The sequence below is a fragment of the Callospermophilus lateralis genome, chromosome 14 (assembly GCF_048772815.1).
Source record: "Callospermophilus lateralis isolate mCalLat2 chromosome 14, mCalLat2.hap1, whole genome shotgun sequence".
NCBI classification, from domain to species: domain Eukaryota; kingdom Metazoa; phylum Chordata; class Mammalia; order Rodentia; family Sciuridae; genus Callospermophilus; species Callospermophilus lateralis.
Genome location: NC_135318.1, coordinates 26,361,154 through 26,377,770, shown reverse-complemented (window position 1 = coordinate 26,377,770; position 16,617 = coordinate 26,361,154).

Below are 16,617 nucleotides of genomic sequence, written 5' to 3'. Positions count from 1 at the left end.
TCCTCAATGTGAGCTACTTATTCTCAGTGGGTGAGAGATCTGTGGTCATCAGGAAAATCACACACATGGTGGAGGAGCACTTTTAGTAGAGTCCTTTGAGATATTTCACCCTGAGAAAGACAGCAAAATGAAAACTCCCCAGTTCACCCAGCTTTCTACTGTGTCGAACATTCTAGACTGACTCACTTTGTGCTGAGAGTGTGTTTGTTTCATTAATGATGACAATTAATTATGGGAGACAGATGTTAACTATGAATCTGAAAGGCCATTCAGCATTTAATTGATTAAGAGGAAGCTATTTTCTTAGAAGCTAAATACTCTACAGTGTTCTCACTATGAAAGAAAAAAATGCTTAGAAGAACAAAATGTACTGTGACACTAAAGGAGGGGCTCTAGTCCAGAAGCTATCTTGGAGGTTCACTCTTTGAGAATCTTAAATGACTTTGAAATTGTATTTAGAGGCACATTTAATCTATGATTCGGCCAAATTTACCTAGTCATATCTTTTATTATGATACACTCCTACTGTATTTCTAAAATAGCCAATGATTTGGTTCTATTTGTTTTCTTAGGATGCCAGAACAATGTATTTTTGAAATTGAGTTAAAGTCTTTCTTTCAGTACATATTTAGATGAGTTCAGAGTGGCTCTAGTAAAGAAGATAGAGAAATAATGATTCCTGCTTCTCAAGATGAACCAAGGGCTTTTACAGCTCTGCCTCATCCAAGACCCTGAAGACCATACATGTTGCTAGAAGCTTCTCCTAACTCTGAGAACCATAAGGCTCTTTCTTTTTTTGCCTCTTGAATGCTGCTTTTGCGATTAGTCAAAATACTTTCCACTTTGTATTGTAATTATTTGTTTATATCATTCTTCTCTGCTGAAAGGCAAAGCTCATGACTAATGTATCTTTGCATTTCCAGTGCTTATATAAGAGTCTGGTCTGAGTGGATAAACAAACACACACAAAGAAATTAGCAAATAAATATTTTCATGCACATCCTAAACCTCTTAAGGGAAACTAATGAATATCTACACTTGTCTGCAAATCTCAAAGTCAGAACAAGCCATTCATATTTGTAAGAAGTTTCACACTGGGCTGAAAAAGAAGGCACATCATTAGAAATTCTACCACAAAGTTACCTTGATTTGCAGCTTCTTCCTCATATGTACCTTTTAGACCCTTAATATGGACTCTATTCCATCCTAAATTTGTTCTATGTTTTGCTGAAAGTTTCCCTCTAGGATCCTCCTCCTTTAACTTGGGAGTCCATCTCAGTTCAGACCTGGCCCCTGCTAACCCCTTCTTCTTACTTCCATGGAAGATCAATCACTTTCCCTTAATTAAGGGAAACAGATTTGGTCACCTTTCTTCACTCCACCTATTCAATCTTATCTCTCCACAAACAACTCTTTCTTTCTACATTCCAACACAACACTTTTCTTCTAACAACAAATGTGTGGATTTAGCATACCAAATAATTCTTCAATTCTCTGGACACCCATTGGAAGTCGGATATTTCAGTTGTAACACTAACTATCCAGAAGTCCCACAAGGTTGTCCCCCCATGTCAGACACCAATGGCAGGTCGTGGATCACTAGAACACTCATACTTCTGTTTGACTGAACTATATATTCACGACCTTGTGATCAGGTTTGCTAATTTGCTATGACTGCTTAGAGAACATGGGAGGACACATTTGCCAGTTATTACAAAGGATATACATGAAGACCCAGATGGAGAGGGTATGCAATATAAGGCCCAGAAGGGTCCCCAGCACTGGAAGATCTTTCCTTGTGGAATTGAGGAGCAGCACTCTCCCTCCATGTGGAAGTGTTCTCCAACACAAAAACTCTCTGAACTCTGTACTTTGGGAGTTTTTAATGAAGGCTTCTTCACACAGTTGTGAATAATAACTTAATCCTCTACTCATTTTTCTTTTCCATGGAGGTTGGGGAATGTGGCTGACAGTTCCAAACTTTAATTCATGACTTGTTCTTTGTGGTGACAAGTCTCTATCCAGGAAGAAACCAAGAGTTGCCTCATTATTACAAGAGATGCTCCATCACCCTCAAAATGCCAAGGGAATTCAGAGTTCTGTGTCAGCAACCAGATAAAAGACCAAACATTAAAATAAAAGATGCTGCTAGCTCTCCTGTTTTGAAGGATTTGAAGGGTTTTAGAAGGTCTTTGTCAGAGACCAACATCAGAATGTGTGTGTGTGTGTGTGTGTGTGTGTGCATGTGTGTATATGTATTTGTGTGTGTGTGTGTGTGTGTGTGTGTATTTTGTGGTCTCCCAATCATGTTTTTGGGGTTTTTTTTTTGGGGGGGTACTGGGGATTAAACTCAGGGGCACCCAACTACTGAGCCACATCCACAGCCCCATTTTGTATTTTATTTAGAAACAGTGTCTCACTGAGTTGCTTAGTGCCTCATTTTTGCGAGTCTGGCATTGAATTTGCAATCCTCCTGTGTTAGCCTCCCAAGCCATGGGGATTACAGGGGTGTGCCACTGTGCCTAGCCCAATTATGTTTATAGTATCACCAATCTTATCACAAAAGCCTTCCTATTATAAATTTATTAGACTCTTAGTAAAAGAAACAACTTTTCCAAAATTTTACTTTTTCCCTTGAAAGCTCAAATTTTGTAGTTGCCAATTACTAGTGCCTGCTGTTTATCTTGAAATAACAGGCTCGGTTCCTTCATTTTTGAGAAAATATCTGCCAAATATTCAAGTCTAAATAATCTCAGTTTGTCTATCCTCAAGGAAAAAAATTCTTCAAGAAAATAACCATATTCCACAAAAAAATGACTAATTCAATCTGAGTATCAAATTACTTTTGCTCAACATACCATCATACTTCAGTTTGTCCTATAAGTCTTTAATACCTATTTCTCATCTTTTCACATAAGATTTAATATTATGTGTACTCTAGGGATGAGATTTAATAAAATCAATTAGTTTTACTGCTTTATCCAAGACATTCATAAATGAAGCTGGCTTATTTTTCCTATGAATTTGTGGTAGTAAAGACACCATAGCAACTGGTGTGGTTTGGTGCCCAGCCTTTATTCATGCTACAGCCTCAATGGTTTTACCCACTGTTAAACTTGTATAATGTGTAAGTCAGTTTTTTTGACTCTGTGACCAAACTACCTGATAAGAACAACTTAAAAGAAAAAGGATTTTTTTTTCCTCATGATTTCAGAGGATTCAGCCCATGGTCAGTTGATTGCAAAGCAGAAACACCATGACAGAAAGAAATTGTCATTGAATGGCAGCCATGAAACAGAGAAAGAGAACAAGGAACCAGGAACAAGAGACAGTCACTAAGGCCACTCCTCCCCACCCACCTCCTTCCTCCAGCCACGCCCAAAATGCCAACAGTTACCACCCACTAATCCATTCACCTATCAATAGATCAATTCAGGAAAGGAATTAATCTGCTGATTTAGTCAGAGCCCTAATCATTGCCTGACCTCTGAACTTTGGGACCTGCTTTCAAAATATGAGCTTTTCCAGATATGAACTATAACATACAATGGCTAAAAGGATTCACAATTAACACATAAAAAAAGAAAAAAATTATTATTATTATGAAAATAACTTTTACATCGTGGACCTCCTAAAACTGTCTCTGGGACCCCGAGTGTTGTGTGGCTCTGATATTGACATCCATTGTTTCAGACTTAAATTATTTTTTTCCTTCCTGAATATCCTACATATAATCTTAGAAACACCTATAGTAGAGGAGATGATGTCAACAGAAATTTGTGTGAATCATAGAAGAAGGATATTTGCTGCTGATTACACTAAAAGAACGTTAGGTGTTTCAAGGGATCTAACTGATCAGCATGAAAGATCCTTGAAAGTCAATGCCAAAGAATATAAAACAATTTTTAAATGCTCTAAGAGAACTACATGCACATTTCATATTTGTGTTGATGTAAGAAACTAGGGGAAAATGTAAGAACCGAAAATAAATGGCCACTATTTGTATCATTATCAAATATTATATGTTCTGAAATGTTAATGTAAACTAGTCAAGCTGTATGTCACTTACTAGTATTATAAAATCACAATCAAAACCTGATTTTATTTCTGTTTTTCTTATTGCTTAACTTGCATTTCTAATTTCAAGGGGTTAAATTTTTTTCCAACTTTTTTTTTTCCCTCCTTTCTCCCTCTTTTTAACGTGACATAATTTGGATAGCAGCCACTCTCCAACCACACACACTAGCTTGCTTCTCCCAGGAATTGGGGTTGCTGCATCCGATTGTGTAGTGCTGTTGTTTTCATGTGCTGTAGAAAATTTGGCTGACATACTAATCCCCATTATCAGTAAATCCAAAGAAAATTGAATAGGGTTCATTATCAGATGCTAAAGGAAAGATTAATCTCTTTAGATTTTCTTTCACTGTTCTTACAATTTAGCCTTTTTTAAAAAAAATATTGAATTCTGAAAGATTTTGCCACAAAGTAGTGCTTAGTTACCTTACTTAAATTACCATTTTAAAAATAATTTATGTTTTTAATTAGTATTTCCAGTTATGAAGTACTTTAAAGTATTTACAGAGACCACTATTCAGCTGAAGCATGATTTTCATTAAGTAGAAAGAATACTGCCCATTTTCATTACTACCTCCTGTAAATATAACATCCCACCATTAATCTTCTAAGTGAATGGTAAGTGGTTATGTGTAAAAATTTTCATCATACTTTTATGTCTTTTTGAGAAAGACTGATAGGCAATAGCAGAATATTTTCTTGTTAACTTTGAACCTATCCCATACGTATATTAAACTATTAAGAGAAAATCTTACGTTCTTCTCATCTTACAAGGTGTGGAATTGAAATTAATATTATTTTTGTGACACGTATCATGTCTAGAGTTAAAACTTAGATCAAAAGTTTTCAAATTAATGGGATAAACAAGAACATGAAGAATGAATGCAAAATAGAGTATCCACTGTAAGAGAGGAACAAGTAGAGTTTTAAAAGTCCTAACATTCAGAAATAGATAGTAGGAAAAGATTCCTTGAGAAAAGTAGCATTTGACTTGGAGCAGAAGAAACCTTGGGCAGGTAGAAGTGTGTTTGAAAGGCCAAATAAATGAGAATTCCCTGATGTCAGAAGAGGCCGTGCTTTTAGTGAAGGAGGGATAGAGAAGTGTGTAGGACATGGAGAGTGATAGCAAGAAAAGCAAAGTGGGGATACCAAGGCGAAATGGAGCCTGGAGACCAAAAAAAATCCTCTTTTGTGATAGATGAAACACAAAAGAGAAATACACACAAGAAAACAAATGCATTTAGAAGGAAAAGCTTTCTTGATCAAGAAGAAAATTGAGATCTGGATACCTACTTCTCTCAAGGTTTTTCAACAGAGGGTCTGTTCATGGAAAAGCCTATTTTTGGTCAGATTACAAGAGCTATTTATAGAAACTAAACATTAAAACAACTTTATGAATAACAGGATGAGCACAGGTTTTGGAATTAAAGACAGTCTGAGTCCCAAGTCTACCTCATTTCCATTATCATGAACTCCTCATCTTTATCCTGTCTCCCTGCTTGGGGCATTTCATTGCTCATGAGAGCAGGCACAATGTTTGCATGAAGGTATTGGTCCACAGCATGTTTGACTCTTGGGTGCCTTGGGAGAGGTTTTGACTTTAAATGGAGTATTTGAAATTGCATACTGTGCTTTTCACCTGAGTTTGTACACTTAAGTTGCTCAGGAAACTGTAAGCAGCTCAAGTCAATGACATGTAATTGATCAAAGACCCTGGCTGTTTTCAAGAGTGAATTCCAACCACACAGTTATATATAGGGAGGAGGAATGACAGCCAATGGTAACCCCAAGCTGTGTGCTTACAAACCTAAGCATATGGACTGACTTCAGGTAGGAAAGGCACCAACACTCACTTCAGGGAAGATTCTCAGTTTGGGAGAAGTCAGTTCCAAACTGAATAAATGTTCCTGAGAGGAGAGGTGTAAAAGAGAAATGTGTTTGTTACCTATGGTGAGTGTTTGTTCAAAGTCTAAAGTGTGAAAGGAACTGAATACATTTTAGGTGGGCCACGCAGTGCAGGTTGTATGGCTGAGTCTCATTGCAGTAAGTTTTCTGAGACATAACAAATTTCATCAAAGAGTTTCATAATTCTTGTCATTAATGTTCCTCCTTGTGTCATATTTATTGTAGATGGTTTCCAACATGTTTTATTTTCATAAGCTTTTAACTACTTTATTTACCCAATGATACCATCTCCTAGAAATAAAATTCATATTACAAATATTGTTATATTTGTAATATATTTATTATTTGTAATAATATATTTCTTTGTTTAGAATTAAGCCTCCCAAAAGAAAATAAATCAATCATTTCATTTTACATTGCATATAATTGATTTTTAAGTAGGATAAAGTTAGTTTAGTTAGAGTTGAACAACTGATTAGATAACAAGCTGATTAGCAAGAGTTGCAGAAATATATATCTTGGTGACATTAAAATAGAGTTTGTTTTGTTACGATAGTAAACCAAACTTTAAAAACCTAAACGTGTTTAATTAAAATAAAGTAATTTTTTGCAGAACTATATTTGAACAGACAATACAGTAGCTGCAATTATCTATAATTATGCAGCTCCAATCGCAGAATAATAGAGGTTTCAGTGTCACTAAGCACAATAAGGATAATTATGCTTTCCATTATTCTGATGGGCATGTAATTAGCAGCTTTAAAAAAAAAAACTTTCATAGGATTATAACCGCCACAGTTTTTCGATCAAGACTTACAGTATAAGCAGCTGGATTAATTGTGCTGTAGTTAAAACTGACCTTTTTGTTGCAGTTTTAAGTCCCACACTAGTACTTTTTCAACCAATGTCTACTTCTGCCTTTTTATTTAAAGTATTAACAAAACTCCCATTTCTACTATATGCATGTATGTCTAACAGTCTTTTAGTCTGCCTTGGAAAACTTGATGTCTGCTTTCATTCCATTCAAACTGTCACTTTTATGCTATTAACTCTCCCTTTATGCTCTTAATTTTTGAAAATATAAAATAACATGACAAAATTATGAAAAACATGGTGTTAAAGATATTCACAATTTTACTACCCAAATACTATTAATAAAATGATTTTTTAATTCCTTTCTATTTCTCCCATAAGCATATAAAGGTATGTGTAATTATGGGGAACACAGGCTTAGTAAATTTCTCAGTATGATGTTCAAATGCTGCTACATTTCTGGTGTAGCTAAGTAAAGTTTGTGTACTCATTTTCTGAATAGAACTACTATAATTTATCTATTCCCTTATTTGGGGGATGTGTAGATTATTTCTGATTATCTTTTTCTAAATTGCATTAAATTTGGAAATTTGGCTTCAAAAATCAACATAGAAAACAACATTAAACTGTCTAGAGACGAATGAGTTGCAGAGGATCCATTTTAATAATGTGGTATAGAGGGTTTTTTTAGAATTAAAATCACATAAACAGTGATGTATTTCATAACATATTAGGATTAAATAGGCAAAATAGTTATCATTAGAATATCTTTGCTTAATCACACTGGTTTATTTTATCCAATTATGACTTTCTAATGTATTTTATATGTTTTGAACAAATATTGCATATGTAATTTTCCATTTTTCTTTCTTCATCTAATATTTCACATTTGAGCTTTCTCATTATGGTGTGATGAATACTCTAAAAGCCACAGCATAATTTTTCAGAATTTACTAAATATTCAACAACTGGACATCAAGTTATCTTTAAAATCTTTTGGGTGTAAGCAAATAGTTTTTAGATAGGACCTCAAAAGCACAAGCAATGAAAGAAAAAATACACAAGTGGGATTATACAAAATGAAGATGCTTCTGCCCAGCAAAGGAAACAATTAGTGGGATTAAGAGACAACCTACAGAATGGGAAAAATATATTTGAATATTTGCAAAGGGTGTTTCTGACAAACAACTGATATTCAGAATATACATGGTACTCAGAATGCTAAGCACTACAAAACACAAACAACGCAACTTAAAAATGGGCTAAAGACCTAAACAGACGCTTGCCAGAAGAAAACATACAATGGGCCAACAAATGAAGGAAAAATGTCTATTTTATTAATTAGAGAAATTCAAATCAAAACCACAATGAGATTATCATCTCACCCCAGTTAAAATGGCTATCATTATAAAGACAATAAACAACAGAGCAAGCAAAGATGCAGAGAAATTGCAACTCTTATACACTATGGGTGAGAATATAAATCACTTCAGCCACTATGCGAAACAGTATGGAGGTTCCTCAAAAAAACTGAAAATAGAACAACTATATGATTCAGTTACATTCAGCATATCCTCAAAGGAAATAAAATCTTTATACCAAAAAAGATACTTGCCTTTCCATGTTTTTTTGCAGCACTATTCACAGTAGCTAGTATGTAGAATAAACCTAGATGATTTCAGTAAAGGAATGGATAAAGGAAATGTGATGTATTTACACAGTAGCATACTACACACACACACACACACACACACACACACACACACACAAATGAAATCGTGCCATTTGCAGCAATATGAATGGAACTGGATCTCATTATGTTAACTGAAATAAGCAAGACATGAAACACAAATACCACATGTTCTCATGCATTTAGATACATGGGTAGGTAGAGGAGAGAGGGAAAGAAGAAATTTAGTAAGATTCACAAAATACACAGAGTGGAGGAATCACTCCTGGTTCTTGTTGAGCACAATAGGGAAAATATGGGGCAAAATAACCCATGCTACATTTCAAAAACAGCTAGAAGAATACAAAGTTTGTGATACATAAGATGATTAATGGTTGAAGACATGGAAATGCTTATTACCCTACTTTAATTAATGCACATTATATATATGTATTGAATTACAAAGGTATACTCTATAATGAGGGACAAATTAATAATTAAAAAGGGCGAAAATATCAAAAATAAAGCAAAAAACAAATAAATAAAATATTTTATAGTGTAATAATATTACTATATATTTTACCTATGTGTAGGTATATATAGAAGCAGATCTTTTCTGTGAGATATATGTGCATGCATACATATGTTTATATTTGTATCCTTTATCTCAGTAATTTCCTAACTCTCTTCTGGAATTATATCCTAAATATATCATAGACACACTTTTTTTTCCTTGATTTGATAATATGTCCAATTTGTTTTCAGGAAAGTTGAGCTAGTATAACTTGACATATGCAAAATTATCATTTTCATCATATTTTTAACAATGACTATTCAAAAATAAACCTTCAATTTAGTGGCCCCGATTTTTTTTCCTACTTTTTGTGTTAAAGTTCATTTGTTTCCTCAATATAGATCGGGTGTTTTCATACTAATATCAGTTATTACTGATAATAAACAATCATGTATAGTATGGTTATATGATCAATGGTCTTTTAATACAGTTAATTTTGCCTTTTTTTGCATTCAGAGTTTTTAAATTATATTATCAAATCCATTCATTTTATACTTTGAAAACTTTGATTACACTTCTACCCTCAGCTTTCTCCAAAATTTCAATAAAAATCTACTTCTATTTTCCTTAAGTATAATAGTAAAATACATAAAATCAGTTGGTATTTTTGCTCACAGCTTATGTTAAAGATCTAAATTGAATTTCTTCAATTGTTTGCTTTTTTGTTCCAACACCACATTAAAAAACAATGTAATTTGTAAATAAGAGCTGGTGCCTTTTGTTTAAGGCAAAACTAACCAACAAATAAATAATAAATGGTGAACAAATAAATGGGTGAAAGTAGTGATTTAAGAGGAGGAATAAAGAAACAGATGAATATCCCTGGGAAGTTGGGATCAGTGAAAGCAGTCACATGTCACAGGGGTTAGAAACAAGAATGGAAAGACTGAGGAACCAGTACCACTCCTGCCACTTCTAGTGCTTGGGGGGTCAGGCAGTCTCTGCTGTGGTTCCTCTGTGCTCTTCCACCTGGCTCTTCTGCTACACCTCATTAGGCCCAAACAGCCACCCCTGCTTTGTCCTTACCAGGGCAGAATCTATGGCTAAGTGACACAGTCTTCCTGCTTATCCCTGATGTTAAGCTACAGAAACAAGCTTCTGAAAAGGTACCCCTTGGTTGGTATTTACTCCTGGTCCAGCCAGATGTGGCTGTAAGTCATAGAGCACACCCCTGGGGTGGCACCCACCTCATGGGGTTCAGAGCATTTCGTTGTGAGAGCAGAAGGCTGAGGAAGGCCAGCACCACCCAGTCAGTCCACTACCGTCACCAGGAGATGAATAAAACTGGGATTAAAAGGCTGCTCAGTAATCATGGCTTCTTTTTTTTCCCCCTAGGACAGCAGCTAACAGATAGTGTTTAATGTGCTGGTTAACATATATAACAAATTATACATTTGAAATGACTAATTTAGTTTGTAAATTAAATGTAATTTAATTGGTATACACATAACTATTATTAATATATCTACCACTTGAAGCATATATATATATATATATGTATATGTATTTGTTGATTTTTATTACATTTCAGTTTATTACAGTTGTTTTTACAAGAATGTTAACTTCTATTGTCACTGTAAACTCTTAAAGACAATATTTAAATGCCTTAGCATATTAATCTCACATTAACTAGCCCTCTTTAGTTGTTGTTTCAATTTATATTTATTAACTTAAGAGTATTGTGTCTTATTCCTCATCTTCTCCTTTCCCAAATGTTACTTTGCTTCCTATTTTGGGGGGCACCAGGGATTGTACTCAGGGACGCTCAATCAATGAGCTACATCCCAGTCCCATTTTGTATTTTATTTAGAGACAGGTTTCACTGAGTTGCTTAGCACCTCACTTTTGCTGAGGCTAGCTTTGAACTTGCAATCCTCTTGCCTCAGCCTCTCAAGGTTCTGGGATTATAGGTGTGAGTCACTGCACCTGGCTAATTTTTAAAGCAATCTTGGAAATGAGCACATTTGAATTAAGTACCCAGGGCTTTGACTGGACCTTTAGACTATTGTCCGAGAGAGGCTAATTGTCCCCTCATGAACCCAGGATTTGGAAGGAAATTCTCATCTCAGTTCAGGAGGGCCTTCCTGAGTGTGGAATATGAGTCAAATGAGGAATTTCATTCATTAAATCTATACTAATGGACACCATATTTTGCTAAAAAGACAATTTGCGATTTGTTGTCTTATAGTAGTTACAATTCAATGTTTATAGCTTGTACTTTTCTTTGTGACAGATAACACATTCCCCATCCTCTCCCTATCTCAGGATTTTTTGATTCTTGCATTGTATCTTCCTGTGTCTTGGTCTACTGGTAATGCCTTTTCTACATTTTTGTTTTTCCCTCTTCAATGATGATATAAAATTCCATGTTAAAGATTTATTGTTCTCCATTTTCTTTTATATTTCCTGGGACTTTACTGCAAAAACCAACCAACAAAACAAAAAACACCACTGTTTTCTGATTTACTCTATTTTCATCTCTCTCTCTCTCTCTCCTTTTTTAACCTAGTATCTGTTGTTAAGTTAATTTGAGTGTTTGGATATCACGTAAGGAATTTTAAAGCTGCTGGAAGAACATGCCAAAGTAAGTTAATAAATTCTTGAATTTTAGGCGAAATTAGAGTTAAGGAGGGATTGCTGTAGTTTTAAGTTCTGTTCTCTCATTCATAAAAGAAAAATGAATGGAGGGAGATGTGGAGTAATAGAAAGAGAGGGAGTGGATGGACCAGTACTGTCTGAGCAAACAGGATGTCCAGATGATAATGTAGGAAGAATGAAGAAACTCAGAATCCTAGGCACAGGACAGAATGGGAGGGCTTCCCTTGTATCAATTTGGAGATGAGGAGCCAACAAAGAAGTATAAACATATAAGCTTTTATTTTATTTGCTCCTATTCTTAAAATGGCTATTACTATATTTCATTCAAGAGTTTCAATTTCTCAACATAAATTGTTGCATATAGATGTTTTCATAATCTTATTGCCATGTTTAGGGGAAAGACTTTCTAGTGGTTATTTTGATCTATTCCCAATTTCTAGCTCTTTTCTGAGAAAAGTGGTCTATAACCAATAGGAGCATGTTAAAACCTTATTTGTATCTTGACTTGGACTAACTGCTATTTAAAATGAGAATTAATTTTCATTTTTATTTATTTTTATTTTGGGGGGCACCAGGGATTGAACTCAGGGACGCTCAATCAATGAGCTACATCCCAGTCCCATTTTGTATTTTATTTAGAGACAGGTCTCACTGAGTTGCTTAGCACCTCACTTTTGCTGAGGCTAGCTTTGAACTCGCAATCCTCTTGCCTCAGCCTCCCAAGGTGCTGGGATTATAGGCGTGAGCCACTGCACCTGGCTAATTTTTAAAGCAATCTTGGAAATGTGACTGTAACTTAGATGATATTGAGGAATTTTTAGTACCATAATGTGTCATAGTATCAAGATGGTTATTTAAAATATCTATATCAGTTGAGATCACATTAAGTTTTTCTAGATGAAAAAAAAATGACACACTTATCAAAGATGCATTTTAATTTCTCCAGAACATTCAAAGCCAAAACAGAGGAATATATAAAATTGTAAAAAGATTGTTGTTGAATCATTCGTTATTATTGAATATGATAAGTAGGAATGCATTTTCTTAACTTTTATGTGTTTGAAAAGTGCCAAGTATAAAATGAAAAAGAAAACCAAATTCATCCAAAGTAGTCATGCAACTAGATATATAACAAAATAAATTTTGACAACCATATGAACAAGAAGAAAATTAAAATTAAACTATTGACTTTGAAATGCTTTCTAAAGTGTTAAAGATAGACAGACATTCCTAAGCCATTTAGAATTTTTTTTTAATGCAGTCAAGAGTTTCACAAAATTTAGCTATTCAGAATTAGGACACTAGAAGACATCATAATTGTCACGACATATAGGAGGCAAATACTGAGTCTCTTAAAATAGAGAAGACCCTCCTCTCACACATTTTCGAAGTTCAATCATATGTAATAAGAACTGTGAAGCTCATTTGAACTGAATTTTATCAGACTGAGGACCTTAGCCATCACTCTAGTATCACCTATGTTCCACACAATATTATTTTCAGCTACCAGTACAAGTAATATTCAAGTCCTCAAATTTTGAAATGAATAGATTAACACACGTTTGCCAGTCTCCTCACTGACTCACACCACAGGGCCCAGAAGACTGAAAGGTACTCTTAAGCTCTTTATGAAAAAACATTTAGTCAACACTGACTTAAAGCAGGATGTTTTTGATTGTGCTTGAAAGAAAAATAAGAAACACCCATAAATCCATGAATCCTTGAATTTTCAATCAGGAGCCTACTATTGCTATAGCTATTGTTTCTTGATTATACATATTCTGGGTCTCTAATAATAGCATTTATTATACTATATTAATTGCCAATACATTAACATAGAATATACAGTATATAATGTATATAATTACACAATTATATCATATAGACTATTTTTTTTGCCACTTATAACTATTGTTCCTGGGTTACATGTATCCTACGTCCCTCTCTTTAGTAATAACATATATTATTTAATAATGTATGAATATTGGACATATAGTATATGACATAATTAATTACATTCTATTATATAGAATATACTTAATATAACAATATGCATATTATTAGAGAGAGAGAATATCTTTCACCTGCCATATAATAACTCTTTAAGCACACAATTGCACATTAAGTTTTGCTCACTACATCCTCAAAGTTCATTGGGAATGTCAAGGAAGTTTAAATGAAACTGGGGATATATTTACTGTGAGTTTTTTTGCCCAAAGAAATGGAAGAAATCCAATGATCACAATGTTTAGGATCCCCAATTTTCAAATGGCAACTTTAAATCATCTAGGTAGTTTGGATTTCAATAACAACATGGTGGTCACAAGATACATGGCCAGGATGGTCTTGATATCCCATAAAGAGTGTAATTATATTATAGCGTGAACTGAGGCTATGTAGGTTTTGATATTTCCTGAGATGGGTGTTACAAGCATCCATCAAGTTAGCTATGTGTGGCTGAGGGAAACAGGACTTCAGACTTACTCTGGAGGTAATCATTGATGTCTTGTGCACAAGAACAACTAGAATGCCAACAAATTTCAAATAAAAAGGGTTTGTGGTTTTGCTTAGTTTCTCTAAAACTTTAAAGAGAAGTCACACTATTTTGCCATATGCTGACAAAATCCTTCAAAGCTGATCTTACACAAGAGTTCTTCAGCTACAGTCAATTGGCTGTAGTCAGTCATCAGCATTTTTTGGAGTCAAGAAAGCAACAAAAAGAGTTCTAGTCTTATAAGTCCTTGGAGCTGGTCAGGAAAGGAATGGATGCATTAAATCTTGTTATATCTTATATGTAAAACACATGGGCATCAATTTTACTGATGCATGTCCCTACTTTATTAAATAGAGTTGCTGTCAGCAGAAAAGAGATATATCAAAAATCGTACTGTCTTAAGTTTTAGTAAATTTCTTAACTATTGAATTAAAGGTTCTTCTCAACACTGCAATTACTAACTAACTTTGTGAGAAAGCACACTATGCATTATCATTTCAATATATTTCGTAAACAAAAACTAATAGATATCCAAATTCATTTATTTTCCAATAGAAATAAACTTGGTCTTCCAACTGGCCAGGTGTCTACTCACATTTTTGAAATGTGTCATAAAAATCAGTTAGTGTTTTTGCAAACAAAACAGTAATGTTGATACATTAAAATAGGCAAGGTCTATCCATTGTTTTGCTTACATGAAAAATGTATTCTAAATTTTCAAAACATATTCATATTAGGAACTGTGACAGTGATAGCAGCCACAGACATCTGATTTTATACAGAAAACATTGATTTGGATAAAGTATATTAAGATAAAGTTCAAAATTTTTTGAACATATATTTGTTGAGAAAATAATCTTTTTAATTTCTTGGATTTATTAGCATAGTTGATTTACTTAGTTTTCGTCTATGTTTTGTAACTAATACTAAAATGATGAAAGTCTCTCTTCCCTCTAAATGCTGGATATCAAACCCAGGAGCTTGTAAATGCTAGGCAATGTCCTAAGCAACTTTCCATGGAACCACATTCCCTGACCACACTTTTTTTAATAGATGAACAATTACACAATGACCAAATCAGAATTGAGTTGGAGATAAGGAAAATTTGGAATTTCTTTATATTCAGGTTGATGGTTTCAATAAATGGTACAAAAAGTTCTGGAGTCTTGTGCATTTATAATACATATTTGTGTGAAGCGAGTTCTTATTTACTGTTACACATTAAAAAAATGTCCAGAAGCAACTTGGAATTGAGTTATAGCTTGCTGAGGGCTACATATTAAAAATAATTATTCTCACTAATAAAATTTACAGTAGAAGTTTATCAAGTGGATAGTTTTTAAAGATAAATTTTATCTAATATTATGAAATGAAAATATAAATTATTTTTCTCTTGCACTGTGTAGTTTTATGTGAATTACAGAAATGTTCATCAGCAATTTTTTAGAATTAAATAATTGCAATTTGCAGCTAAGAGCCATTATTTTAGGGACTTAGTCTAAAATTAGATTTGGATTTTACAAAGCCTTCTCTACATGGCACAAGTCTTATATGTACACTCTAAGGAAAAAGAAGATATTTTGCCTGAAGAATATTGTGGCTATTATTTTCCTTGTATTTATTTTCGTGTTTTTTGTTATCAGCATATTACTTTTTTTCAGCCATTTATCATAATCAACAAAAAGTTCAAACAACCATAACCTTCTAACTGAATTGTTAGTAATTACAAAAGAAATCAGCTAATTTTACTACAAAGCAAAAATAACAAAATAGCAATAGAAAAATTGTTGCATTTAGAAAAGAAACAAGCATTAAGAATATTTTATGATATTTTAGACAATGCTAATGCATGACACATGAGTCAACAGAGGTAATATTGTTAAGTTGTTTTAAATCCACTTTAAGTGGCTGCATAACCTGCCAAGTTATTCTCCATTTGCAGAATACTACAAAATGGAACACTGTGTATAGACAGGAAGATCTATGAATACACTGAAATTTTTATTTTAGCCATTTATGTAAAACATTTCCTTCACCAAAATATTCACCATCGCTGCTGTGGGGCTATGAAATTGATTGACTGGATTCACACCTCCTCTCCCTTCCCTTCCCACCTTTTTGGTAATAGTGCTAATGAGCTGTCAGATGGCTGGAAATGAACAGTCAAATCCTGACAGGTGGAATATGAAGGAGAAGAGAGGGCACAGATTTGAGCACTATGAAGTTATCATATTTTTATTAATTGAGAAGTGAATGTAATGAGCTTTTGTTTAATTTGTCACATCCTCAGTTTTTATTGGCTGGGGTAGTATTCATCATATATCTGACACAGAAAAAAAATCAGCATAACTGAAGTATTCCTGTTGACACTTAAATAGTCTAAACATAATCCATAAATCTTAGTATTTACCTGACAAGTATGTGTTACAGGGAAAAGTCATTGTTTGGTTCCAGAAATCTTCATTAAGGAACTGTCAAGGGATTCCTCAT